The sequence below is a fragment of the Leptonotus elevatus genome, chromosome 7, assembly GCF_054856555.1.
Source record: "Leptonotus elevatus isolate MCC_2025b chromosome 7, RoL_Lele_1.0, whole genome shotgun sequence".
NCBI lineage: Eukaryota > Metazoa > Chordata > Actinopteri > Syngnathiformes > Syngnathidae > Leptonotus > Leptonotus elevatus.
In genome coordinates, this window is record NC_141245.1 from 10,961,392 (window position 1) to 10,986,387 (window position 24,996).

Here is a 24,996-nt window from a genome sequence, read left to right on the forward strand (position 1 = left end):
AAAGCTGTCAACCGAAAGAAACAGCAGTTTTTGGGCCCTCATTTGCTCCAGACTTCAGTAACTCATGGCCTGTTAGCTCAGTTGGTTAGAGCGTGGTGCTAATAACGCCAAGGTCATGGGTTCGATCCCCATACGGGCCAATGTCATTGATTATGTGATTATCCTGAGTGTTATCATAATTGAAATTATGTTAAATTGGTTCTTGGACAGCCCTTTCCTTAGTCGGATTAGGTAGTCCTTTAGTCAGGTGCCATGTTTCATTAGGTTTAATTTGAAATAGAAAGTTAATTTTCATCACTCCACAGATAAAAAGTTCTCTAAAGCTGTCAACCGAAAGAAACAGCAGTTTTTGGGACCTCGGTTGCCCCAGACTACAAAAACCTGTGGCCTGTTAGCTCAGTTGGTTAGAGCGTGGTGCTAATAACGCCAAGGTCATGGGTTCGATCCCCATACGGGCCAATGGCATTGATTATGTGATTATCCTGAGTGATATCACAATTGAAATTAAGTCAAGTTGGTTCTTGGACAGACCTTTCCTGAGTCGGATGAAGTAGTCCTTCAGTCAGGTGCCATGTTTCATTTGGTTTAATTTGAAATAGAAAGTTAATTTTCATCACTCCACGGATCAAATGTTTGTTGATTCTTTCAACCGAAAGAAGCAGCAGTTTTTGGGACCTCGGTTGCCCCAGACTTCAAAAACCTGTGGCCTGTTAGCTCAGTTGGTTAGAGCGTGGTGCTAATAACGCCAAGGTCATGGGTTTGATCCCCATATGGGCCAATGTCATAGATTTTGTGATGATTGTGAGTGTAATCATAATTGAAATTATGTTAAATTGGTTCTTGGACAGCAACTTCCTGATTCGGATGAGGTTGTCCTTTAGTCAGGTGCCATGTTTCATTTGGTTTAATGTGAAATAGAAAGTTAATTTCCATCACTCCACAGATAAAAAGTTCTCTAAAGCTCTCAACCGAAAGAAACAGCAGTTTTTGAAAGCTCTCAACCGAAAGAAACAGCAGTTTTTGGGACCTCGGTTGCCCCAGACTTCAAAAACCTGTGGCCTGTTAGCTCAGTTGGTTAGAGCGTGGTGCTAATAACGCCAAGGTCATGGGTTCGATCCCCATACGGGCCATTGTCATTGATTATGTGATTATCCTGAGTGTTATCACAATTGAAATTAAGTCAAGTTGTTTCTTGGACAGCCCTTTCCTGAGTCGGTTGAGGTAGTCCTTTAGTCAGGTGCCATGTTTCATTTGATTTAATTTAAAATAGAAAGTTAATTTTCATCACTCCACAAATAAAAAGTTCTCTAAAGCTGTCAACCGAAAGAAACAGCAGTTTTTGGGACCTCGGTTGCCCCAGACTTCAAAAACCTGTGGCCTGTTAGCTCGGTTGGTTAGAGCGTGGTGCTAATAACGCCAAGGTCATGGGTTCGATCCTCATACGGGCCAATGTCATAGATTATGTGATGATTGTGAGTGTTATCATAATTGAAATTATGTTAAATTGGTTCTTGGACAGCCCTTTCCTGAGTCGGTTGGGGTAGTCCTTTAGTCAGGTGCCATGTTTCATTTGATTTAATTTAAAATAGAAAGTTAATTTTCATCACTCCACAAATAAAAAGTTCTCTAAAGCTGTCAACCGAAAGAAACAGCAGTTTTTGGGACCTCGGTTGCCCCAGACTTCAAAAACCTGTGGCCTGTTAGCTCGGTTGGTTAGAGCGTGGTGCTAATAACGCCAAGGTCATGGGTTCGATCCCCATACGGGCCAATGTCATTGATTATGTGATTATCCTGAGTGTTATCACAATTGAAATTAAGACAAGTTGGTTCTTGGACAGCCCTTTCCTGAGTCGGATGAGGTAGTACTTTAGTCAGTTGGGATGTGTCATTTGGTTTGATTTGAAATAGAAAGTTAATTTTCATCACTCCACGGATCAAATGTTTGTTGATTCTTTCAACCGAAAGAAGCAGCAGTTTTTGGGCCCTCATTTACTCCACACTTCAGTAACTCAAGGCCTGTTAGCTCAGTTGGTTAGAGCGTGTTGCTAATAACGCCAAGATCATGGGTTCGATCCCCAAACGGGCCAATGTCATTGATTATGTGATTATCCTGAATGTTATCACAATTGAAATTGTGACAAGTTGATTCTCGTACAGCCCTTTCCTGAGTCGGTTGAGGTAGTTCTTTAGTCAGGTGCCATGTTTCATTTGGTTTGATTTGAAATAGAAAGTTAATTTTCATCACTCCACGGATCAAATGTTTGTTGATTCTTTCAACCGAAAGAAGCAGCAGTTTTTGGGCCCTCATTTACTCCACACTTCAGTAACTCAAGGCCTGTTAGCTCAGTTGGTTAGAGCGTGTTGCTAATAACGCCAAGATCATGGGTTCGATCCCCAAACGGGCCAATGTCATTGATTATGTGATTATCCTGAGTGTTATCACAATTGAAATTAAGTCAAGTTGGTTCTTGGACATCCCTTTCCTGAGTCGGATGAGGTAGTACTTTAGTCAGTTGGGATGTGTTATTTGGTTTAATGTGAAATAGAAAGTTAATTTTCATCACTCCACGATCAAATGTTTTTTGATTCTTTCAACCGAAAGAAGCAGCAGTTTTTGGGACCTCGGTTGCCCCAGACTTCAAAAACCTGCGGCCTGTTAGCTCAGTTGTTTAGAGCGTGGTGCTAATAACGCCAAGGTCATGGGTTAGATCCCCATACGGGCCAATGTCATAGATTATGTGATGATTGTGAGTGTTATCACAATTGAAATTATGACAAGTTGGTTCTCGGACAGCCCTTTCCTGAGTCGGTTGAGGTAGTCCTTTAGTCAGGTGCCATGTTTCATTTGATTTAATTTAAAATAGAAAGTTAATTTTCATCACTCCACAAATAAAAAGTTCTCTAAAGCTGTCAACCGAAAGAAACAGCAGTTTTTGGGCCCTCATTTGCTCCAGACTTCAGTAACTCATGGCCTGTTAGCTCAGTTGGTTAGAGCGTGGTGCTAATAACGCCAAGGTCATGGGTTCGATCCCCATACGGGCCAATGTTATTGATTATGTGATTATCCTGAATGTTATCACAATTGAAATTGTGACAAGTTGGTTCTCGGACAGCCCTTTCCTGAGTCGGTTGAGGTAGTCCTTTAGTCAGGTGCCATGTTTCATTTGATTTAATTTAAAATAGGAAGTTAATTTTCATCACTCCACAGATAAAAAGTTCTCTAAAGCTCTCAACCGAAAGAAACAGCAGTTTTTCGGACCTCGGTTGCCCCAGACTACAAAAACCTGTGGCCTGTTAGCTCAGTTGGTTAGAGCGTGGTGCTAATAACGGCAAGGTCATGTGTTCGATCCCCATAAGGGCCAATGTCATTGATTATGTGATTATCCTGAGTGTTATCACAATTGAAATTATGACAAGTTGGTTCTTGGACAGCCCTTTCCTTAGTCGGATTAGGTAGTCCTTTAGTCCGGTGCCATGTTTCATTTGGTTTAATTTGAAATAGAAAATTAATTTTCATCACTCCACGGATCAAATGTTCTTTGATTCTTTCAACCGAAAGAAGCAGCAGTTTTTGGGACCTCGGTTGCGCCAGACTTCAGTAACTCATGGCCTGTTTGCTCAGTTGGTTAGAGCGTGGTGCTAATAACGCCAAGGTCATGGGTTTGATCCCCATACGGGCCAATGTCATAGATTTTGTGATGATTGTGAGTGTAATCATAATTGAAATTATGTTAAATTGGTTCTTGGACAGCAACTTCCTGATTCGGATTAGGTCGTCCTTTCGTCAGGTGCCATATTTCATTTGGTTTAATGTTAAATAGAAAGTTAATTTCCATCACTCCACAGATAAAAAGTTCTCTAAAGCTCTCAACCGAAAGAAACAGCAGTTTTTGAAAGCTCTCAACCGAAAGAAACAGCAGTTTTTGGGACCTCGGTTGCCCCAGACTACAAAAACCTGTGGCCTGTTAGCTCAGTTGGTTAGAGCGTGGTGCTAATAACGCCAAGGTCTTGGGTTCGATCCCCATACGGGCCAATGTCATTGATTATGTGATTATCCTAAGTGTTATCACAATTGAAATTATGACAAGTTGGTTCTTGGACAGCCCTTTCCTGAGTCGGATGACGTAGTCCTTCAGTCAGGTGCCATGTTTCATCCCAACAATGTCAGTTGGGATGTTTAATGTGAAATAGAAAGTTAATTTTCATCACTCCACGGATCAAATGTTTGTTGATTCTTTCAACCGAAAGAAGCAGCAGTTTTTGGGACCTCGGTTGCGCCAGACTTCTGTAACTCATGGCCTGTTAGCTCAGTTTGTTAGAAAGTGGTGCTAATAACGCCAAGGTCATGGGTTCGATCCCCATACGGGCCAATGTTATTGATTATGTGATTATCCTGAGTGTTATCACAATTGAAATTATGACAAGTTGGTTCTTGGACAGCCCTTTCCTGAGTCGGATGACGTAGTCCTTCAGTCAGGTGCCATGTTTCATTTGGTTTAATTTGAAATAGAAAGTTAATTTTCATCACTCCACAAATAAAAAGTTCTCTAAATCTGTCAACCGAAAGAAACAGCAGTTTTTGGGCCCTCATTTGCTCCAGACTTCAGTAACTCATGGCCTGTTAGCTCAGTTGGTTATAGCGTGGTGCTAATAACGCCAAGGTCATGGGTTCGATCCCCATACGGGCCAATGTCATAGATTATGTGATGATTGTGAGTGTTATCACAATTGAAATTATGACAAGTTGGTTCTCGGACAGCCCTTTCCTGAGTCGGTTGAGGTAGTCCTTTAGTCAGGTGCCATGTTTCATTTGATTTAATTTAAAATAGAAAGTTAATTTTCATCACTCCACAGATAAAAAGTTCTCTAAAGCTCTCAACCGAAAGAAACAGCAGTTTTTGGGACCTAGGTTGCCCCAGACTACAAAAACCTGTGGCCTGTTAGCTCAGTTGGTTAGAGCGTGCTGCTAATAACGCCAAGGTCATGGGTTCGATCCCCATACGGGGCCAATGTCATTGATTATGTGATGATTGTGAGTGTTATCACAATTGAAATTATGACAAGTTGGTTCTCGGATAGCCCTTTCCTGAGTCGGTTGAGGTAGTCCTTTAGTCAGGTGCCATGTTTCATTTGATTTAATTTAAAATAGAAAGTTAATTTTCATCACTCCACAAATAAAAAGTTCTCTAAACCTCTCAACCGAAAGAAACAGCAGTTTTTGGGTCCTCATTTGCTCCAGACTTCAGTAACTCATGGCCTGTTAGCTCAGTTGGTTAGAGCGTGGTGCTAATAACGCCAAGGTCATGGGTTCGATCCCCATACGGGCCAATGTCATTGATTATGTGATTATCCTGAATGTTATCACAAATGAAATTGTGACAAGTTGGTTCTCGGACAGCCCTTTCCTGAGTCGGTTGAGGTAGTCCTTTCGTCAGGTGCCATGTTTCATTTGATTTAATTTAAAATAGAAAGTTAATTTTCATCACTCCACAGATAAAAAGTTCTCTAAAGCTCTCAACCGAAAGAAACAGCAGTTTTTGGGATCTCGGTTGCCCCAGACTACAAAAACCTGTGGCCTGTTAGCTCAGTTGGTCAGAGCGTGGTGCTAATAACGCCAAGGTCATGGGTTCGATCCCCATACGGGCCAATGTCATTGATTATGTGATTATCCTGAGTGTTATCACAATTGAAATTATGACAAGTTGATTCTTGGACAGCCCTTTCCTGAGTCGGATGACGTAGTCCTTCAGTCAGGTGCCATGTTTCATTTGGTTTAATTTGAAATAGAAAGTTAATTTTCATCACTCCACAAATAAAAAGTTCTCTAAAGCTGTCAACCGAAAGAAACAACAGTTTTTGGGCCCTCATTTGCTCCAGACTTCAGTAACTCATGGCCTGTTAGCTTAGTTGGTTAGAGCGTGGTGCTAATAACGCCAATGTCAGGGGTTCGATCCCCATACGGGCCAATGTCATTGATTATGTGATTATCCTGAGTGTTATCATAATTGAAATTATGTTAAATTGGTTCTTGGACAGCCCTTTCCTGTGTCGGATGAGGTAGTCCTTTAGTCAAGTGCCATGTTTCATTTGGTTTACTTTGAAATAGAAAGTTAATTTTCATCACTCCACAGATAAAAAGTTCTCTAAACATCTCAACCGAAAGAAGCAGCATTTTTTGGGCCCTCATTTACTCCACACTTCAGTAACTCAAGGCCTGTTAGCTCAGTTGGTTAGAGCGTGTTGCTAATAACGCCAAGATCATGGGTTCGATCCCCAAACGGGCCAATGTCATTGATTATGTGATTATCCTGAATGTTATCACAATTGAAATTGTGACAAGTTGGTTCTCGTACAGCCCTTTCCTGAGTCGGTTGAGGTAGTTCTTTAGTCAGGTGCCATGTTTCATTTGGTTTAATTTGAAATAGAAAGTTAATTTTCATCACTCCACGGATCAAATGTTTGTTGATTCTTTCAACCGAAAGAAGCAGCAGTTTTTGGGACCTCGGTTGCCCCAGACTTCAATAACTCGTGGCCTGTTAGCTCAGTTGGTTAGAGCGTGGTGCTAATAACGCCAAGGTCATGGGTTTGATCCCCATACGGGCTAATGTCATAGATTTTGTGATGATTGTGAGTGTAATCATAATTGAAATTATGTTAAATTGGTTCTTGGACAGCAACTTCCTGATTCGGATTAGGTTGTCCTTTAGTCAGGTGCCATGTTTCATTTGGTTTAATGTGAAATAGATAGTTAAATTCCATCACTCCACTGATAAAAAGTTCTCTCAAGCTCTCAACCGAAAGAAACAGCAGTTTTTGAAAGCTCTCAACCGAAAGAAACAGCAGTTTTTGGGACCTCGGTTGCCCCAGACTACAAAAACCTGTGGCCTGTTAGCTCAGTTGGTTAGAGCGTGGTGCTAATAACGCCAAGGGCATGGGTTCGATCCCCATACGGGCCAATGTCATTCATTATGTGATTATCCTGAGTGATATCACAATTGAAATTAAGTCAAGTTGGTTCTTGGACAGCCCTTTCCTGAGTCGGCTGAGGTCGTCCTTTCGTCAGGTGCCATGTTTCATTTGGTTTAATGTGAAATAGAAAGTTAATTTCCATCACTCCACAGATAAAAGTTCTCTAAAGCTCTCAACCGAAAGAAACAGCAGTTTTTGAAAGCTATCAACCGAAAGAAACAGCAGTTTTTGGGACCTCGATTGCCCCAGACTTCAAAAACCTGTGGCCTGTTAGCTCAGTTGGTTAGAGCGTGGTGCTAATAACGCCAAGGTCATGGGTTCGATCCCCATACGGGCCAATGTCATTGATTATGTGATTATCCTGAATGTTATCACAAATGAAATTGTGACAAGTTGGTTCTCGGACAGCCCTTTCCTGAGTCGGTTGAGGTAGTCCTTTCGTCAGGTGCCATGTTTCATTTGATTTAATTTAAAATAGAAAGTTAATTTTCATCACTCCACAGATAAAAAGTTCTCTAAAGCTCTCAACCGAAAGAAACAGCAGTTTTTGGGATCTCGGTTGCCCCAGACTACAAAAACCTGTGGCCTGTTAGCTCAGTTGGTCAGAGCGTGGTGCTAATAACGCCAAGGTCATGGGTTCGATCCCCATACGGGCCAATGTCATTGATTATGTGATTATCCTGAGTGTTATCACAATTGAAATTAAGGCAAGTTGGTTCTTGGACAGCCCTTTCCTGAGTCGGCTGAGGTCGTCCTTTCGTCAGTTGGGATGTGTCATTTGGTTTAATGTGAAATAGAAAGTTAATTTTCATCACTCCACAGATAAAAAGTTCTCTCAAGCTCTCAACCGAAAGAAACAGCAGTTTTTGGGCCCTCATTTGCTCCAGACTTCAGTAACTCGTGACCTGTTAGCTCAATTGGTTAGAGCGTGGTGCTAGTAACGCCAAGGTCATGGGTTCGATTCCCCATACGGGCCAATGTCATTGATTATGTGATTGTCCGGAGTGTTATCACTATTGAAATTAAGTCAAGTTGGTTCTTGGACAGCCCTTTCCTGAGTCAGCTGAGGTAGTCCTTTAGTCAGGTGCCATGTTTCATTTGGTTTAATGTGAAATAGAAAGTTAGATTTCATCACTCCACAGATAAAAAGTTCTATGATTCTTTCAACCGAAAGAAGCAGCAATTTTTGGGCTCTCGATTGCCCCAGACTTAAAAAATCTTTGGCCTGTTAGCTCAGTTGGTTAGAGCGTGGTACTAATAACGCCAATGTCATGGGTTCGATCTCCATACGGGCCAATGTCATTGATTATGTGATTATCCTTAGTGTTATCACAATTGAAATTATGACAAGTTGGTTCTTGGACAGCCCTTTCCTGAGTCGGATGAGGTGGTCCTTCAGTCAGTTGTCATGTGTTATTTGGTTTAATGGGAAATACAAAGGCACATGAAGCCTTTATATTTAAACCAAGAGCACCATCTAGGGAAGTCAAAAAATATCACAAGTGCTTCATGAAGCTTCATTTTCCCATCACTAGTTATTTGGTTTAATGTGAAATAAAAAGGCAATTTTTATCGCTCCATAGATGAAATGTTCTCTGATTCAACCGAAAGAAGCAGCAGTGTTTGGACCCTCGATTGCCCCAGATTTCAAGAACCTGTGGTCCCTTAGCTCAGTTGGTTAGGGCGAGGTGCTAATAATTAGTGATGGGAAAATGAAGCTTCATGAAGCACTTGTAATATTTTTTGACTCCTCGAGATGCCACTCTTGGTTGAAAGATGCAGTGGAAATGTAATCAATTTCCTTTGCACTAGCCTTTATATTTAAACCAAGAACACCATCTTGGGGAGTCAAAAAATATCACAAGTGCTTCATGAAGCTTCATTTTCCCATCACTACTAGTTACTACTAATGGGATTATATCTCAGAGTTTTACTCTACAGAGAGGCACAAGACAGGGATGCCCACTCTCCCCTTTATTATTTGCAATATTTATTGAGCCACTTGCATTAGCTATACGCCAGGAAAGAAGGATTCAAGGAATTCACTCTGGGGTAACAGAACATAAAATTAATCTATATGCCAATGATGTTTTACTTTATTTAGAAAAGCCTGCTATTTCGTTAGGGGAAGTATTTAACTTAATAACTAAATTCTCACATTTATCAGATTATTCTATTAACTGGACAAAATCATCACTACTACCTATTACAGAAAATTCATGGAACCCTGCAAGCCAGGACCCACACTACTAATTTCCTATAGGTAATTTAAAATACTTAGGCATAAAAATCTCACCTAAATTAACGGATTTAATTCATTTAAACTTTACTCCACTTCTGGATAGCATTTATAGTGACTTGGAGCGCTGGAATAATCTTCCTATTTCTCTAATAGGACAAATAACCACCATTAAAATGAAAGTTTTACTCAAAATAAACTATTTTTTCTCAATGATTCCATTTAAACCTACGGCTAACTGGTTCCAGTTGTTAGACTCGGCTGTTACAAAATTTTACTGGAATAAAAAAAAAGAAGCAAAGATTAGTCTAGCTACGCTTCAGAAAAGTAAATCCAAAGGAGGTCTCGAGGCACCAAATGTTATGCACTACTATATAGCTAACCAGATACAATATATCATTCAATGGGCACAACCCAAGATACTAACTGTTGGCTGGAACTAGAACAGAAGGATCGTAATAACCTCAGACTTCTAGATTTACTCTTCATTACAACATCGATTAAGCAATGATCTCACCACTCTGACTGCCTGGTGGAAGGCACTAGAAATTACGAAAGCCCAAGTGGAGCCCTGCGGGCTTTCTCCCCTATGGCATAACCGCGAGTTTCAATTTAACAACCAATCGTTTTATTTAGGTGTGTGGGAGCAGAAAGGAATTACACATCTCCACCATCTTTTCTCAGATAATATGTTTATATCATATACATCCTTGCTCCAAAAATGCAAAATAAAAAACTGATTTTTTTTACATTATCTGCAAGTTAAAAGTATGATAAAGAAACAAATTCCAACACTTCGGGGTACGCTCCAACCGCCTGTTTTAGCTAAAGATATTACCAAGCTTTCTCTGACAACAACAAAAAACCTCTCAAAAATATATGTTACTTTCGTATACTGATAAAATGTCTTTACCCATCTCGAAATGGGAGACAGACTTGTCTATAGCTCCGGAATCTGACTTTTGGATTCAAGTTTGTGAAAACGTATTTTAAAATGACAAAACACACAAATTTACAACTTATCCAATATAAAATTGTGGGGGGAGCGGGGGGGGGGGGGTGTTCCTGGGTTTACTCTCCGGCCGGTGCCCCCTGTGAACCCGGGGGTTGTCCATTGGCGCTGCCGTGGCCTGAGGTGTTGTGCCTGCTCTGTCCTGGCCGGGGTCGACGGCTCCCCTCTTTGGTGGAGGTTTTCATGCATACCAGATCCACCACACCAGCATTTATCGAAATTCAAACACAATCTGCTTCTTCCTCTGGTCGTTGAATCGGTGGAGGCTGATGTCTGTGGATTTCACTCTGCTTTATCTATCCTTCCTTCCTTTCCTCAGTCTCTCCTTTGGTCTCTTGAGGTCTCCCTAATTTGTTGGAATTTAAATATTTCTGGGGTTGGTGAAAGACTCTGGTTGGTAACCCGGTGGGTAGTAGGTAATGTCTGATCGGTGCTGAATTTCACTTTCCTTTCTTTTCTTTGATCCTTCCTCAGGTCTCCTGACGTTTAATAGGTTTTAGGTGAACTAATGAGTACACATTCACACGCACACACACATGCACACGCACTCACCCACATACAAAATAAAAAAAATGACATTTAAAAAAGAAAGAGAGCAATGATGATGACATGTCAAATCGGTAAAATTACCGAATGAACAATACTGAACTCTAAAGAAAAAATAAATAAATAAAATAATGTTTGTCCCTGAACCTTGCTGAACTCTTCCTGTGTTAGGCAGTAACGGAAGGGTGACAACTGTCCCCGCTTAAGAGTTTTGAGTCAAACATTTGCAACGTAAACATAGAAGCCATTCACAAAGATAGCATATTTTCTAGGAAAAGATAAAAGTATATTCATTTTTAGCTAGCACATTTATTATCATTGGGTCACTGATGGTCCAAGGGAACAGAGCACCCAAACAGTGAATGCAAGAACGGAGGTTAATGTTCAGTTTCACTTCAATACCAGAGGTGTACAATGAGTCAGTGACTCATGTTTAGAAAATGTTGAGAAGAACTGCTATCAATCAGAACAAGTATGGTAATTTTTCATTACCCTACCTACAACATTGCTTCTAGAAAAAAGGTTTTTGTAAATGATAAATTACTCAAAACTTGTAACATTGTAGGTAGATGGCATTTGTGTATGCATTGCAGGACACTGGTATCACTAGGGGTGTGTCTCTTTTTTCTATTCATTTCAGCTATGATTCAGAGCACTAAATATGTGGCATCATTCTCTGAGAAGGCGTATTTCATAAAGAGAAGTAATATAAGCTCTTGGTCAGTTACCATAGTAACATGTTCCATGAACCAAACCTGGTCGGTTGCAGGTTTTTCACTATTAATCTCATGGTTTTCTTTGTCCCTGCCTCCTTCCAGCTTCACAACATTTCATTTCCTCATTCATAAAGTCCGCTGCGGCGAGTCTTTGCGTAAATACGCCTATAGTCTGGAGCGTAAAGTCCACTTTTGTCACAAACATGGCATGTCCTTTTGACAATGACCCTATTGATGAAGGTGCCGATTTACTGCGCAGTTTATTAAATATTCGTCGCAAGATTGATATCAGACCGCGCATAGATATGCTGGCATTTCCGAAGTTATCTTTTTGAGCGGTTTCCTTTCACATCACAGTCCATTATCTACATACACAACTTAATCCGTCCTTGCATTTGCAACATTACTAACGCCGTAGTCATGCACTCACATCTCAGCATATATTGTGTGTTGCGCTCTGGTTTTTTCTTATAACTGCGTTATATATATAGCCAAGCTGCATGTTGTGTGCTAAGCATGCTTTTGCCCACATTAGGAGAGGCCACCCCTCACCGCCCCACCCCAACACTGAATGACATGAAACCTGACGTGCTAAGGATTTTACTCTGATCAGAATTGGCGCAGTGATTGGGATAGAAGACGGCCCTTTTCTTGCCCACTACGTCAGTAAACTCCCATTGAAATGAACGAAGGCGGCTTTCGTTTACGTACGGGATACGTCATCACAATCACGTGACCAGGATAATGGCGTTCACCACCGTATGTTCTTATTTTGATACTTAATCGGTTTGAAAGAAAATTCAGGGAATAAGATGCCAGAGATATTTGCACTTTTACTCTTTGTACACATTGCCTAATCCAATACTGGAAAATGAGTTATACGTCTTGTATCGCTTTAAATTTAAACGTTCTCCCTTGCCGCCTTCCTCTACAGGGAGCCGCTGCTGTGTTGCACTTTTTTTTTCTAAAGACATGTTCAAATTCGCATGATCACATTAAGATTTTCAGTTGAGAGGGGTAAAAAATATTAATAATGCGGAAGCAGAGGGCGGCGCCGCACTCTGCGCTTCCCCGTTGCCATGGTGACTCGACAAATCGGGGCTCCATTGATGTGGACTTTTTAGTGTAGTGGCAACGCCAGGTGAAACTACTCCGCGTTGATATAACTACCTCAAATCAGCTGTGCTAGAACCGAAAACGCAGGGTTTCCTCTCTCAGTGTATTTCAACTCGCTGTTCAGGGTTAGTCTCGGTGTTTGTTGAACATGCTTTGTGAAATGGACCCCAGAATAGTATGGCTGTAACGTGTTGTAAACTTACCAAGCTTATATGTAACATTTTTAACATGAACATCATGCAAATCAACTTGTGATTGTGATTGGTTAGCTAGGATCCAATCATGAACCAGAAGTGTTGACATCATCCAAATTATGTTGTTTTATTGGTTTCGACCAAGGTTATTTTAGTTAATGGAAACTAAAGAAAAAAACTAGACTATGATTCAAAAAACAATTTTGTTAACAAAATACAATTAAAACAAAACTACTTTAAAAAAAACGAAAACTAACTGAAACTACATTTTATGTTTATGAAACTTACTAAAACTAACTATAATTATAGCGAAAGTTAAGTTGAATTGGTCTGTACATCCACTCTCCTGCTTGCTGTGTATGTGTTCCTTTACGTAACAATGACCAGAGTTCAAATTCCTTTCAGGAATGATTTCCTTTGCTGCCGTTTGGATATGAAGAGTGCGGAAGAGAGGAGATGAAAGTATGAGCGCGGGGTGAAAGGAAGGAGTGTGAGAGAAAGCCAGTAAGTGAACGAAGGGAGAGGATTGGCATAACAGGAAGTTAAGGAAGGGGTGAAGCCACACAGGAAGGATAGCTGTGGAAACATTTCAAGAATGCAGAGAGAGAATGATGAGAGTGCAAATGTTTGCTTAAAATCCTCTTTAGCTATGATCAAATACCTTGCAAATAAACAACCACACATTTTCGAATGTTAGATAATACAACTGATATTATCAGCAGGTATTGCTCCTCTCTCACCACTGGAGGAGAATATACAATTTCGATCTTATTCCATCCTGCCTGCATTCCACCAGCCTTCAACATTCACTCACCCAGTATGCTTGCACTAACCACTTGTCTCCTCACAAAGCTCATCGACTTTGAATACATTCTGAAACGCCACAGCTGACCTTAACTTTACTTGGCAAATTGCATGCACGCACATACTCACACACATGCATACACAGGGTAGCAGCTGTGAAAAATAACACATCTTCCTACAGATGAGTCTCACTTACATAAATGTTTGTTTCATTCTTTGGCAGTGGTGCTTTATTTTATTATTTCCTCCTCTCATGAATATGATGCAATCATTGAATTGACAATGGCTTGGCTGTGACGCTGGATCGGCTGTGACGATGGCTAGGCTAACAAGACGTGGCTATGCTAACAAGACTTGGCTGAACTGACAAGACGAGACACACGACCTTCTGCACGTAACATCGACAATGCACCCACACTGGGAAGGGAATACACACCCCCACACACACAGGTGGACATAATGAGACAAGGGAAAACCCCAGGAACATGACAAAAGCACCAACCACAGACAAAAACAACACAAACACCCAAAACACAAACAAAAACCTAACACCCACAGAACCGAAACGAGACGCAGTGTTTGATAAATTTGCCTTAAGTGTAAACGGTCTAATTCCATATTATGTATACTAGCCTATTTGTCCCTTTTTGCCCGGTTTAATTATTTATATTCAGACAAGCAGCAAAGAAAAAGAATGCATGTTTTTTTTTTGGGGGGGAGTGGGGGGTGATGATGCCATCTGGATTACGGAGGATTTGCTTGATGATAGGAGTCAAAACAATGGCTGTTTATTTATAAACATAATCAATACTTTTAAAATTTGATATCATTTAATTTGTTACAAATTTCCATTCCTCAATTTAGTGACCTCAACTGTAAAACTATGTAACTAAACTCCATTTATAAAGCTCCAATGAATAAATATGATTCAATTTGCTTATTTTTATTATTTATACTCTTCCAGGTTCTGTGCTGGAGGGGATGGCCAACCTTCAGTACATGGCACATATGGTTGTGACACTGCACTGCCTGATAATTGGCCAGAAAGCATTAGGATATGGTAATGCTATGTGGCAAGCGCCTGTAACAACTTCCTCTTCCTGTTTCATTTCATTTGTTTTGGTTTATTAGCTGGACAGGTTGAAGTGTCATTAACTCAGAGCTATACGGTGTAACGATGATCCTTTATTGATTACGAACAAGCCAGTAGTTGATCACCTTAGTGCCTGATTGAGATGTGGAACTTTTCATTTAACCTTATGTTGTACTGTGATTGAATTCAGCTTTAAGGACTCGGTCATATCAGAAAAAAAGAAACCAGCAACTCACATTTATACACGTGTGTCAGAAAAGTTCTTGGACTGGTGCCAAAGATATACTGTACACTCTAAAAAGAAAATTGTTGAAACAAATTGAATTGTTGACCAACTTAATACAATTGCTTCAATTGGTAACACACTATTGAATTAAGTTAATTCAAAGTGAATATATTAAGTTTAATGAAATCATAATTAATTAAACTAAATATATTCACTTTGGAAGCAATTTTATTAAGTTGATTAACAATTCAATTTGAAATCTTAAATTGGTTCAACAATACTCTTTTTATAGTGTATTTCAAACCCAAATTAAGAACTATGAGTTCATCCTTTAATATGGACCCAGACTATCAACCAGCATGTTGACAAAGCGATCCTGTGGCATTTGTATTGTTCAGTGTTAGAAGAGGGAAGAGTTTTTGACAGGACAACTCGTGATCATACCTTGACAACGATGCCCTGAGCATCTGACACTTCCTGGCCAAAAAAGAACATCACTTTGCTGGAGCAACATTCCTATTCACCTGACCTGGATTTGAGTGTTGTTGTTTTTTTTCATTTCCCAAGCTCAAGGGGCTCATCATGGTGATCTGTTTTGAAGATGTGTTCAACATTAAGATGGCCATGGTAACGGAGCTGAGGAGGATCCAGGAAGAATTCTTTCAGGAGTACAGAAGGCTGTGAAAAGTGCGGTAAACTCTGTGGGGATTAGTTAGAGGGTGGAAAACTTTTAGTTTCAATTTGAAATATTTCCCGTGACACCGGCCCTCAAACTTTTCAACACATGCTTTGCTTTACCAGACACACTTGCCAAGGCTGAACTGAAAGTGAAAAAGCTCATTTGCAAGTAAAATGAGACACTTGGTTAGGCTGTTATGTAGTCACTGTGACTCCATGCTGTATATTAAATTTGTCAAGCTAATCAAGCTAATCAGTTGATGAGCTTCCGCCTGCTTTGCCTTCTTTTAAGCAATGTGTTTAGGTTGCACTTTCAATGCCATGTTGATCCATTTATTGTATGTGCTAGCTTATGCATATGGATGTGTATGATTGCATGAAAGAGTGTGCGTGCGAATGTGGGCGTACTTGATAGTCTTCTGAATGAGACGCTTCTTTTAAATGCAGTAGATTAGATTGGCTATGCTGTGCTATAAAAGAAAAACCTTGCATCAAGAATACTTTACGGAACACATTGCATGTTTCCATGACATGCAAATCATCATTTTTGTTGCACTTTTTTCCCACTGGCGACCATTTGTTTTTCAGCATTCAGACAGAAAAGATAATGTTTGCAGAAGTTTGCGTTAGGATTGTAAAATCTCACTGTCAAGTAAATCAGCAAAACAAAATATATGTTTCTATTTTCAGTTAAATTTATGTTAAATATGTTTAAGATAATCAAATAAAGGTAAATATCAGAAAAAAACAAAAGCCAAGTAAACATAAAGTACAGTTTTTATTTTTTATTTTTATTAAAGGGAAAAAATCTATTCAAAATAGTAACTGACTCTGTTTGAAAACGAGCCCCCTTGTTAAAAAAATAATTAATCGTGGTTAATCACATTTTTTGAAAAGCGATTTTTAATACAGATTAGTGCTGTCAAAGTTGAAGCTTTAACTCATTGATTAATGACACAAAATTATGGCATTAATAGTGTATTAACGCAGATGCATCACACTATAAATTTTTACCGCTGATGATCCTTTAGCTTGACAGCGGATAGTTTTGTTAAAGGTTGTGTTCAACAATAAACATAACTACATGCATTAAAGTAAAGCATTTCCTAAATGTTTGCGTATGACATTCAGAATATTTTTTCATGTCAAACTATTGGGGGTCTTTTTCATTTTTTTCATTTTAAATTATGCAAGTAATTAACTAATTAGAAAAAGAGGAGGATGAGAGTGTGCAGTGGATCAAAAAATGTTGAAGATGTCCTCATAACAATAAAAGTAGAAATAATTAACACATAACAGGTGCACTTCAAATTTGGCAGTCAAAAAATGTTGATGAAAAATGCCTTTTTTAATTAAGTGATTAATCACGACTAATCAAAACTCTAAAATGTGATAAATCAGATTTTAAAAATAATCGTTTAACAGGTCGAGTATGGATTTGCTAAGCTTCCAATTAGCAGGCTGTATATTGCATGTTCGTTGAAACAGATCATGAGCATTCTTTGGGTGGGTGTGTTGTGTGTGATATCCTAAGACTGCAATCTTTTAATAAAATTTCAAACAGCGGTTGCTAAATTGTGTGTTTATTCACTCACAGATTTTGAGTGATGTTGGCAACAGATGTAAAAAAAATAATAAGAATTTTTAAAAAAAAAATCTGAGAAAACAGTTGAAAATCTTTCAAGCAAAATACAAACCCAATTCCCAAAAAGTTGGGACACTATACAAATTGTGAATAAAAACTGAATGCTAATATGTGGAAGTGCCAAATTTTAATATTTTATTCAGAATAGACATAGAGAACGGGGGGAAAGTTGAAACTGAGAAAATGTATAATTTTAAGGGAAAACTATGTTGATTTTAAATTCCATGGTGTCAACAAATCTCCCAAAAGTTGGGACAACGCCATTTTCACCACTGTGAGGCATCCCCTCTTCTTCTTACAACAGTCTGCAAACGTCTGGGGATTGAGGAGACACGTTTCTCAAGTTTAGAAATAGGGATGCTTGTCTAACACGCTTCTCTCGAACTTTTCATCTGTCTCGGGCTTTCTTTGTTGCACCTTCCCCTTTATGATGCGCCAAATGTGTTCTATAAGTGAAAGAAGTAAACTGCAGGCTGGCCATTTCAATACCCGGATCCTTTTCCTGCCATGATGTTGTAATTGGTGCTGCATGTGTTCTGGCATTATCGTGTTGAGAAATGCAAGATCTTCTCTGAAAGTGATGATGCCTGGATGGGAGCATATGTTGTTCTCCAATCTGAATATACCTTTCTGCATTGACGATGCCTTTCCAGATGTGGAAGCTGCCCATGCCACACGCACTCATGCAACCCTATACCATCACAGATGCAGGCTTATAAACTTGAGTGCTGATAACAACTTGGGTTGTCCTGGTCCTCTTTAGTCAGTATGATATAGCGCCCCAGTTTTCCACAAAGAACTTGGAATCGTGATTCGTCTGACCACAAAACAGTTTTCCATTTTGCCAAATTCCATTTTAAATAACCCCAGGCCCAGAGAAACGCCTGCGCTTCTTGGTCTGCTTTAGAAATGGCTTCTTCTTTGTACTGTAGAGTTTCATCTGGCAACGGCGGCTGGCACGGAGGATTGTGTTCACCCACAATGTTTTCTGGAAGTATTGCTGAGCCCTTTCTGTGATTTCCCTTACAGTAAGCATTCGTGTTTGCCGTTTAAGGGCCCGAAGATCATGGGCATTCAGTATGATGACCCTTAACACAGAGATTGTTCCAGATTCTCAGAATTTTTGGATGATGTTATGCACTGTGGATGATGATTACTTTCTGCAACTTTTTGCAATTTTTCACTGGTAAGCACCTTTCCGATATTTCTCCACTATCTTTCAGCGCAACATTGGAGGAATTGGTGATTCTCTACCCATCTCCGCTTCTGAGAGACACTGCCACTCCGAGAAGCTCTTTTTATACTCCAATCAGGTTGCCAATGGACCTCATTAGTGGTAACTGGTCTTCCAGTTGTTTTTTTATATAAGTGCAATAGACTTTTCCAGCCTCTTATTGCTACCTGTCCTAACATTTTTTAGATTTGTTGGCACCATGAAATTTATAATCAACATATTTTTCCCTTAAAATGATTCATTTTCTCAGTTTAAACTTTTGACCTGTCATCTATGTTCTATTCTGAACAAAATATTGAAATTTGGCACTTCCACATAATTGCACTTTTATAGTGTCCAAACTTTTTGGGAATTGGGTTTGTACAACAGCACAACAATTTCAGTTTTTCCCTTCCTTTCGTGGTGCGTTAGAGTAGCACTTCAGGCAAGCAGCGATGATCAAGCCATTTTTATCACGTAGGTCACTTTTTTAGGAAATTCAAAAGTTTTGTCATAGGTGATATGGCTCTTTCTTGTGACTGGTTCCGACTAAGCCCTTTAGTTTAGTCAGAAGCTCCAAAAATATTGTCACAATAATTTTGTCAACATTTCATAAACGTTTACATGAGCAGGCAAGTTCTACCTGCTGCTTCTCATATTGCCTCCGCTACACTTGTACTGCTTTGCACGCTGGTTTACACCTGCCTTTGGATAAACGTGGTATTTAAAGATGAAAAATCAGCCGGTGCAATTTGCACTGTAAATCAATCATTGTAACAGACCAACCATAATTATCGCACTGCTGCCTGTACTCAAGGATGCTACAAAACTACAGATAATGTTTGTTCTAAACTAAAAAAAAAGAAATGAAGCAGCATTCAAAACAACAAAATGAGAAGTGGCCCTCAAGACACGGCATTAATGCACGACCTTTCTCCATCAGACAGTTGAATGGACAAAAAGATAAGACACCACTTGAATATTAATCACATTATTACTTCTACAATGTGATAATAAACTAGTACGGCTGTTACAAAGGTTATCTTTCAGATGAATTGACTCTGATGTCACATCCATCATTGTTGGAGAACATATTGCTGCAGTAGTTGAGAGGGAGTGATTGTTTTGTAAGACTCAAGCTAAATGTCATGTCTCTATGAGTCACGTCTCATTTTGCTATATGCTCTTGTATTAAGAACCACAAACACAGAAGGAAAACGTCCGATAGGTTAATATAGTGCTATAACTCTGGTAAATATTCACACATGGAATTTTTCCCAGTAGCTCCAGAGGCTGATCTATTCACTTTTGAGCTGCTTCAGTGGAGCTAGGTTAAATGACTTACGGAAAGGAATATTTGAAAACATTAACGGAATAATAAGACCCAGAATGGGATACGGCTAGAAGCAAAAGTCAACCTTTCACTCACAAGAAACAATAGAGGAATAGGAAGTGGGGGGAAATGGAACTAGAGCTAGAGAAAACATGTATTTGACTGATGGGAATAGCAGCCAGGTAGAGTTGAAAGATGTGACCCAGCAGAAACCTCCACATCAAGAGGCCTCAGGGGAGCTTCACAGACTGGCACAACTTCGCTAATGATGGGTGAAATGTTTCATCTTTTTTTGCACATCCTCCATTGCAAACATTGTCTCTCCCTATCGGTCTTATCACTTTTTCTTATTTCCTTCACATTCTGTCCTCCTGTTCCTGTAGTGCCCCCTTACGCCTCGTGTGGTCTTCCATGCTGTCATGTTCCAAATGGCAATCTTGGTACTGAATTAATGATCCAAAGCCAGAGGTAGAAGAAAAAAAAGAGATGTTTTGGTTCCAACATTATCACACAGCGAGAGGAGGGAGTTTTATATTTGAGTTAATGTTTTGCATGCATGAATAGAGATTACTGACAGCTATGCTGAATGATGTATAACTAAGCAACAGCAGCATGAATTCCACCAAAGCGGTTACTTGCAAAGTCATTTAACTGATTGTTACTTGCAAGGAAACAAAATATAACATAATCGGAACATACTTGACAGAGATATAAGAATAAAATTAGGAGCAATCCTTACATTTTACGTGCATGTGCTACGGCATGCTCCAAGGTGACAGATGTTCCTCATTGACCAATTTAGCTAATCCGGGCACATTTAGATTGTATAATGTTGTTTAATGTATATTGTCCCTTTTTTAAATAAATGTATGCGCTATATTGGATGTGACCGTTGTATTAGCCACGAAGTCTGCGAATTATATTTGTAAAATTGTGTTAGAATGGCCTAATACAATTAAAAGTAATGATTCACTCTTAATTCCATGAGTTCTGTCTGAAAAACGGATCTCCAAGCAATAAATGAATGAGGCATATTCACAGATTGCTTCACTTTGCCGGATCTGAGGTGTCCTTCCACTTGTTTATGGATTTTCGCACAGCTGAGCACTTCCGTTAATCGTCACTTCCTGTCGATGATACCGCCCACCTTTCGGCGAGTGCAAAGCCTTGAAACAATACGTCTGTCGATCGGGGTGAGTAGAGACAGTTTTTCTCAGTCCGTGTATTTTGTGAGGTTTTGCATCATACAGCATTCTCCAAATATAGATGCACTTGCCGAAAGGTGGGCATCGTCATTGACGGGAATTGGCGATTAATGTAAGTGCCCTGTTCTACATGTTCGTCTGTCTCCAATGCCAGCTGAACCAACTTACCATTATGCTCCTGTGGTCTGACAACACATTGCTCAGCATAGCCATACAGAATGAAGTCTTGCACAATTCCGTAGAGGCGACAAAATTATAGCCAATGTTTGTTTGTTTTGAAAGCAGTCACCTTGCTTGGCATTGCCATCAGATGTTTGCCTTGTGATCATATGCAAAGGAGTAACTCTGGTTGATCTTTATCTCAATATTAGTGATTTTACCAAGTACATTACCAGATAGATTATAAATTATATAAAGTTAGACACGAAAAGGCTACACTAGAGAGGGTAGGAGGCATAGTCACTCCTTTTAGGGGTCAATGATCTTGCTTACGTATCACAGAAAGAAAATGTTGGTCAAGATTATGAGTAAAATAAATTTTGGGCCTGTGTATGTGGCGTTTCCGCAGAATCTTTGCTTGTCTGTGCTTCTCTCTTGGTCCATAAGGAGGCTTCAAATCATAGATATATGTAGTTCACTTTCACTAACAGAAATTATTTGGTAGTTTTTGTGTAAACACTGCCTTCCCAGTTCTCTTTTTTAAATGGTAAAAAGTCCCAATGAACCAAAATGTATCATGACAAAGCATGTGTGAATGTCCTCTTATTGGCTGCAATATACAATGTTTGGTTGCATGGGGTAGATAGAGTGCTATAGTAATAATGAACAACATGAAGCAAAATTGTCCTTTGTTAACATTTGCAGTAGACCGGAAAATAGCAGTTTCCATTTTACGAGGACCTCTTAAGAAAATTATCCCCACATTAAACTGTCAAACATGACTTTGAGTTGCCTGAAATAGAACCTTATTTCTTAAATTCAGACATAACTCCAAAATTTAAAAAAATGATAATATTCAGCATAAAATGTCAGAATGTGCCCACCTCAAAGTGGTTGCTGAAAATGAAGAGCCTTCTTCCATATCAGCCTGCCTGTTAGAAAGTCCATAGGTCTTGTCTTTTGTTGAGTGAAGTCAAGTGAAAAAAATTTAATAAATAAAAAACAATCTTTACAATAATATGTTCTAGTTTACACACAGCATTCTGATTAATATTGTGTTTGTGAAATATGAGTAAAGCAGCAAAATACATCCCAGGCGGCCATTTTGCAACTTGCTGTCGACTGACAAAGACATCACAGTGCTTAAGGCTCAACTAGCGAATGTCACATAACCAAACCCAGAAAACAGGTGAGCCGTGACGGTCGTTACCTGTTATTACCTAAGAACAAATCCAACCTACAACAACATACACAGATGCTAACATGGCTCAGGATTTCTTTTTTTATTTTTAGATGAGGATCCTTCTACAGTTAACAAGTTCAAAAATAAAGAATAAAGAGTAATGTACACTAACTTTACCAAGAATCGATGCATGCATGTATGCAGTGAAATAACATTGCCTTGAAATGTTAGTGTACAAAAGACAGTCATACAACACGCATACCAAGTTGAATCTATTCTAATAGTAAAGTAACTTCAAATGCATGATGTTACTAAGTGCATCAATCAAATTATGATGTTCATTATATGATTTTGGTGGGTGATTAACCTGCTTTGTTTGTATTCAGGTGCAACATCGTTGTTTGAGCACTCTTCAGTCTGTCTAGATACTTAACAGGCTGCTAGCTATAGTTTGCAACATTGATATTATCTTTTTGGCCACCAAACATTTGTTTACTTTGAGGATTTGTAACGCCCTGTTTTCCCTCCGGTGTACATGCATTCTGCTTTAGCCTACTTTCAAACTCACAACTGGTCTCTATCAGCCTTGAGAATTGTGTATCTTCCCCCCATGCAAGGGGCTCTTTTACTTCTCACCTATTCTCAACCCCCCCCCCCCCCCCCACGCCCCATTTCCGTGTTTGCACCGTTTCTTGTTCTTTGTTGAATTGTTATATCCTTTGGGCTCTTGTGCCTTTTGTCTGGATTATTTTCTTTTCCCCTGAAGAGTTCGACTGCACCAATCTGCCACATATTTGAGACGCAGTAAAATACTTTAAATATTCCCATCTTGTCGCATCATTCATTTGGATTCTTTTTCCCGAGTTCCCCTCCACTTAAAATCTGGTTCAGTTGAACTTTGAATTCTGAGAGCATCATTTACAACTATATTTTATGTTTTGTATGACTGATAAGGGGAAAGAGAGCATAAACATCATTAAATGAATGAGGTGATATTATCCAGTCTCCCCTGCTGCTTCCTGCCAGTCAGGAATCTGGTAATCTATCGACAGAACGCAGGGGAAATGTTCCACTCATAGATGATTTCTAGTGTTCTATTTCCGTGTTCTCTGAAATGGATACTACTTGCATGAGTCCCTGCAACTTTGAGGTGTTTCAGATTGGAGATCATCACCAACACCAGCAAACACAAAGAATACACTTCCTCATCAGAGAATAATAAAAAGCAGATTCTGGGCAAAAGCCAGAGCTAAATTAGGTTGAGAAAATCAACTCTGTCAGGTAAAATAGGAAACAAATTCAGATTTAAACTAAAACCTAGCAATGTAGTTTGCTTAGTCACCAAAGCATCAATCTCAAAAGTACACAAACCATTGACAGTTCGTTTGATGTGCATGAGGAGTTACTAAATGTGTGTCCTTCATAGATGTGGTCATGTGGATATATTCAACACTGCCTTAATAGTGTTCCAAATGTGTTTGGTGCCTGAATTGGTCAAGTGGCTGTTTTGACATTTGATGCTTGATGCTGAGGGGACGCAACTTTACTGCCCTGTACTGCTGAGTGTAATTCAGGTGAGTGAGCCAGTCTATTAGTTTGGGGATTCCGAATGGCATGCAGGACAGACGTATGGTAGTTACAGTCTACAGTATTATTAAAATCTTTGAGTGACTTGATTTTTGCGAAAACATGCACAAATTATTTATTTTACTTAAATAGACAGCGTGTATTGTTTAGGGCCACCTAGTGGTGAACTAATAGAATGCAACAATCTTTAAGCACGTGCACTACAGTGCCTCAGAAAGACCGCACTTAGCAAGCCTACCACAAATTACAGGAGCTAGCAAGAGCAGCAAGCAAGAGCTGCTAGCAAGAGGTCGCAAGCAAGAGCGGCACATGGTTATTTTTTGTTTGCATAAAAACCTTTGTAGTTGCAGAGTGGATCTTTTATATTGTGCATTTGAGCATTAAAATATATTAAGATACTCTTCTGTACAATTGCTTCAATGAAAAAACAAACAAGCACACTCCTGTCTCCCCATTTTCCTTCTGTTTTATATACGGTGAAAAGGTTGTATTTAAATAATATTCACTGACATCATTTGTTCTATTAACAAGCTGATTCACCACTACTGATTATCACAAATCAAAGTTATGCATGTTTTCAAAGTCATTTTACAGTAAGATAAGATAAGGTGAATGTATTCATGTATTGATTGTGTGCCCTTGCCGCACACACCCCACCTTTGATCATGTAAGTGGCATCACAGTGGTGGGGGGGGGGGTGGTATTGACTAACCACAACCATTTCAAGAGTACAAGCTACCCTAATTGCCTACCAAATATATATCAGATCATTTGTTCAATTCTCTCCAGAACCAACTTAAAAATACCAAGCATATAAGTCAAGTTCTATAATATTTATCTGTTTTCAACAAAATGTGCATAACAACACTTTCACATAATCATGTGTGCCTTCCAAGTTAGACAAGGTACTGAAAGAGTCCATCAGCAGCAAATCAAAGAGAGGCCAGACTTTGATAAGACATACAAGTATTTCCAAATTGTTGGCAGTGAGAAAAAGCAGTAGATCATTTCCTACTAGTTACTGCCAGGGCATGACAGCAAAATGAGCTACTTCTCTTGTTTTTCCAGCTTTTATTAT

The 24,996-nt window shown here is 39.4% G+C and overlaps 25 non-coding genes across 25 annotated transcripts; all 25 read left to right on the top strand.

Annotated features, from left to right (window-relative positions):
- Positions 1–66: 66 nt before the first annotated feature.
- trnai-aau (transfer RNA isoleucine (anticodon AAU)) lies at positions 67–140 on the top strand. The gene has a single exon. It is a non-coding gene; the product is annotated as a tRNA-Ile (tRNA).
- Positions 141–385: 245 nt separating this feature from the next.
- Positions 386–459, top strand: trnai-aau (transfer RNA isoleucine (anticodon AAU)). Its single transcript has one exon. It is a non-coding gene; the product is annotated as a tRNA-Ile (tRNA).
- A 245-nt stretch (positions 460–704) lies between these two features.
- On the top strand, positions 705–778 carry trnai-aau (transfer RNA isoleucine (anticodon AAU)). Its single transcript has one exon. It is a non-coding gene; the product is annotated as a tRNA-Ile (tRNA).
- A 278-nt stretch (positions 779–1,056) lies between these two features.
- Positions 1,057–1,130, top strand: trnai-aau (transfer RNA isoleucine (anticodon AAU)). Its single transcript has one exon. It is a non-coding gene; the product is annotated as a tRNA-Ile (tRNA).
- Positions 1,131–1,375: 245 nt separating this feature from the next.
- trnai-aau (transfer RNA isoleucine (anticodon AAU)) lies at positions 1,376–1,449 on the top strand. Its single transcript has one exon. It is a non-coding gene; the product is annotated as a tRNA-Ile (tRNA).
- Positions 1,450–1,694: 245 nt separating this feature from the next.
- Positions 1,695–1,768, top strand: trnai-aau (transfer RNA isoleucine (anticodon AAU)). The gene has a single exon. It is a non-coding gene; the product is annotated as a tRNA-Ile (tRNA).
- Positions 1,769–2,013: 245 nt separating this feature from the next.
- trnai-aau (transfer RNA isoleucine (anticodon AAU)) lies at positions 2,014–2,087 on the top strand. The gene has a single exon. It is a non-coding gene; the product is annotated as a tRNA-Ile (tRNA).
- Positions 2,088–2,332: 245 nt separating this feature from the next.
- trnai-aau (transfer RNA isoleucine (anticodon AAU)) lies at positions 2,333–2,406 on the top strand. Its single transcript has one exon. It is a non-coding gene; the product is annotated as a tRNA-Ile (tRNA).
- Positions 2,407–2,650: 244 nt separating this feature from the next.
- Positions 2,651–2,724, top strand: trnai-aau (transfer RNA isoleucine (anticodon AAU)). The gene has a single exon. It is a non-coding gene; the product is annotated as a tRNA-Ile (tRNA).
- Positions 2,725–2,969: 245 nt separating this feature from the next.
- trnai-aau (transfer RNA isoleucine (anticodon AAU)) lies at positions 2,970–3,043 on the top strand. The gene has a single exon. It is a non-coding gene; the product is annotated as a tRNA-Ile (tRNA).
- Positions 3,044–3,288: 245 nt separating this feature from the next.
- trnai-aau (transfer RNA isoleucine (anticodon AAU)) lies at positions 3,289–3,362 on the top strand. The gene has a single exon. It is a non-coding gene; the product is annotated as a tRNA-Ile (tRNA).
- Positions 3,363–3,607: 245 nt separating this feature from the next.
- Positions 3,608–3,681, top strand: trnai-aau (transfer RNA isoleucine (anticodon AAU)). Its single transcript has one exon. It is a non-coding gene; the product is annotated as a tRNA-Ile (tRNA).
- A 278-nt stretch (positions 3,682–3,959) lies between these two features.
- trnai-aau (transfer RNA isoleucine (anticodon AAU)) lies at positions 3,960–4,033 on the top strand. Its single transcript has one exon. It is a non-coding gene; the product is annotated as a tRNA-Ile (tRNA).
- A 263-nt stretch (positions 4,034–4,296) lies between these two features.
- On the top strand, positions 4,297–4,370 carry trnai-aau (transfer RNA isoleucine (anticodon AAU)). Its single transcript has one exon. It is a non-coding gene; the product is annotated as a tRNA-Ile (tRNA).
- A 245-nt stretch (positions 4,371–4,615) lies between these two features.
- Positions 4,616–4,689, top strand: trnai-aau (transfer RNA isoleucine (anticodon AAU)). Its single transcript has one exon. It is a non-coding gene; the product is annotated as a tRNA-Ile (tRNA).
- Positions 4,690–4,934: 245 nt separating this feature from the next.
- Positions 4,935–5,009, top strand: trnai-aau (transfer RNA isoleucine (anticodon AAU)). Its single transcript has one exon. It is a non-coding gene; the product is annotated as a tRNA-Ile (tRNA).
- Positions 5,010–5,254: 245 nt separating this feature from the next.
- trnai-aau (transfer RNA isoleucine (anticodon AAU)) lies at positions 5,255–5,328 on the top strand. Its single transcript has one exon. It is a non-coding gene; the product is annotated as a tRNA-Ile (tRNA).
- Positions 5,329–5,573: 245 nt separating this feature from the next.
- trnai-aau (transfer RNA isoleucine (anticodon AAU)) lies at positions 5,574–5,647 on the top strand. Its single transcript has one exon. It is a non-coding gene; the product is annotated as a tRNA-Ile (tRNA).
- Positions 5,648–5,892: 245 nt separating this feature from the next.
- trnai-aau (transfer RNA isoleucine (anticodon AAU)) lies at positions 5,893–5,966 on the top strand. Its single transcript has one exon. It is a non-coding gene; the product is annotated as a tRNA-Ile (tRNA).
- A 245-nt stretch (positions 5,967–6,211) lies between these two features.
- trnai-aau (transfer RNA isoleucine (anticodon AAU)) lies at positions 6,212–6,285 on the top strand. The gene has a single exon. It is a non-coding gene; the product is annotated as a tRNA-Ile (tRNA).
- Positions 6,286–6,530: 245 nt separating this feature from the next.
- On the top strand, positions 6,531–6,604 carry trnai-aau (transfer RNA isoleucine (anticodon AAU)). The gene has a single exon. It is a non-coding gene; the product is annotated as a tRNA-Ile (tRNA).
- A 278-nt stretch (positions 6,605–6,882) lies between these two features.
- trnai-aau (transfer RNA isoleucine (anticodon AAU)) lies at positions 6,883–6,956 on the top strand. The gene has a single exon. It is a non-coding gene; the product is annotated as a tRNA-Ile (tRNA).
- Positions 6,957–7,233: 277 nt separating this feature from the next.
- Positions 7,234–7,307, top strand: trnai-aau (transfer RNA isoleucine (anticodon AAU)). Its single transcript has one exon. It is a non-coding gene; the product is annotated as a tRNA-Ile (tRNA).
- A 245-nt stretch (positions 7,308–7,552) lies between these two features.
- On the top strand, positions 7,553–7,626 carry trnai-aau (transfer RNA isoleucine (anticodon AAU)). The gene has a single exon. It is a non-coding gene; the product is annotated as a tRNA-Ile (tRNA).
- Positions 7,627–8,191: 565 nt separating this feature from the next.
- trnai-aau (transfer RNA isoleucine (anticodon AAU)) lies at positions 8,192–8,265 on the top strand. Its single transcript has one exon. It is a non-coding gene; the product is annotated as a tRNA-Ile (tRNA).
- The last annotated feature ends 16,731 nt before the right edge of the window (positions 8,266–24,996 follow it).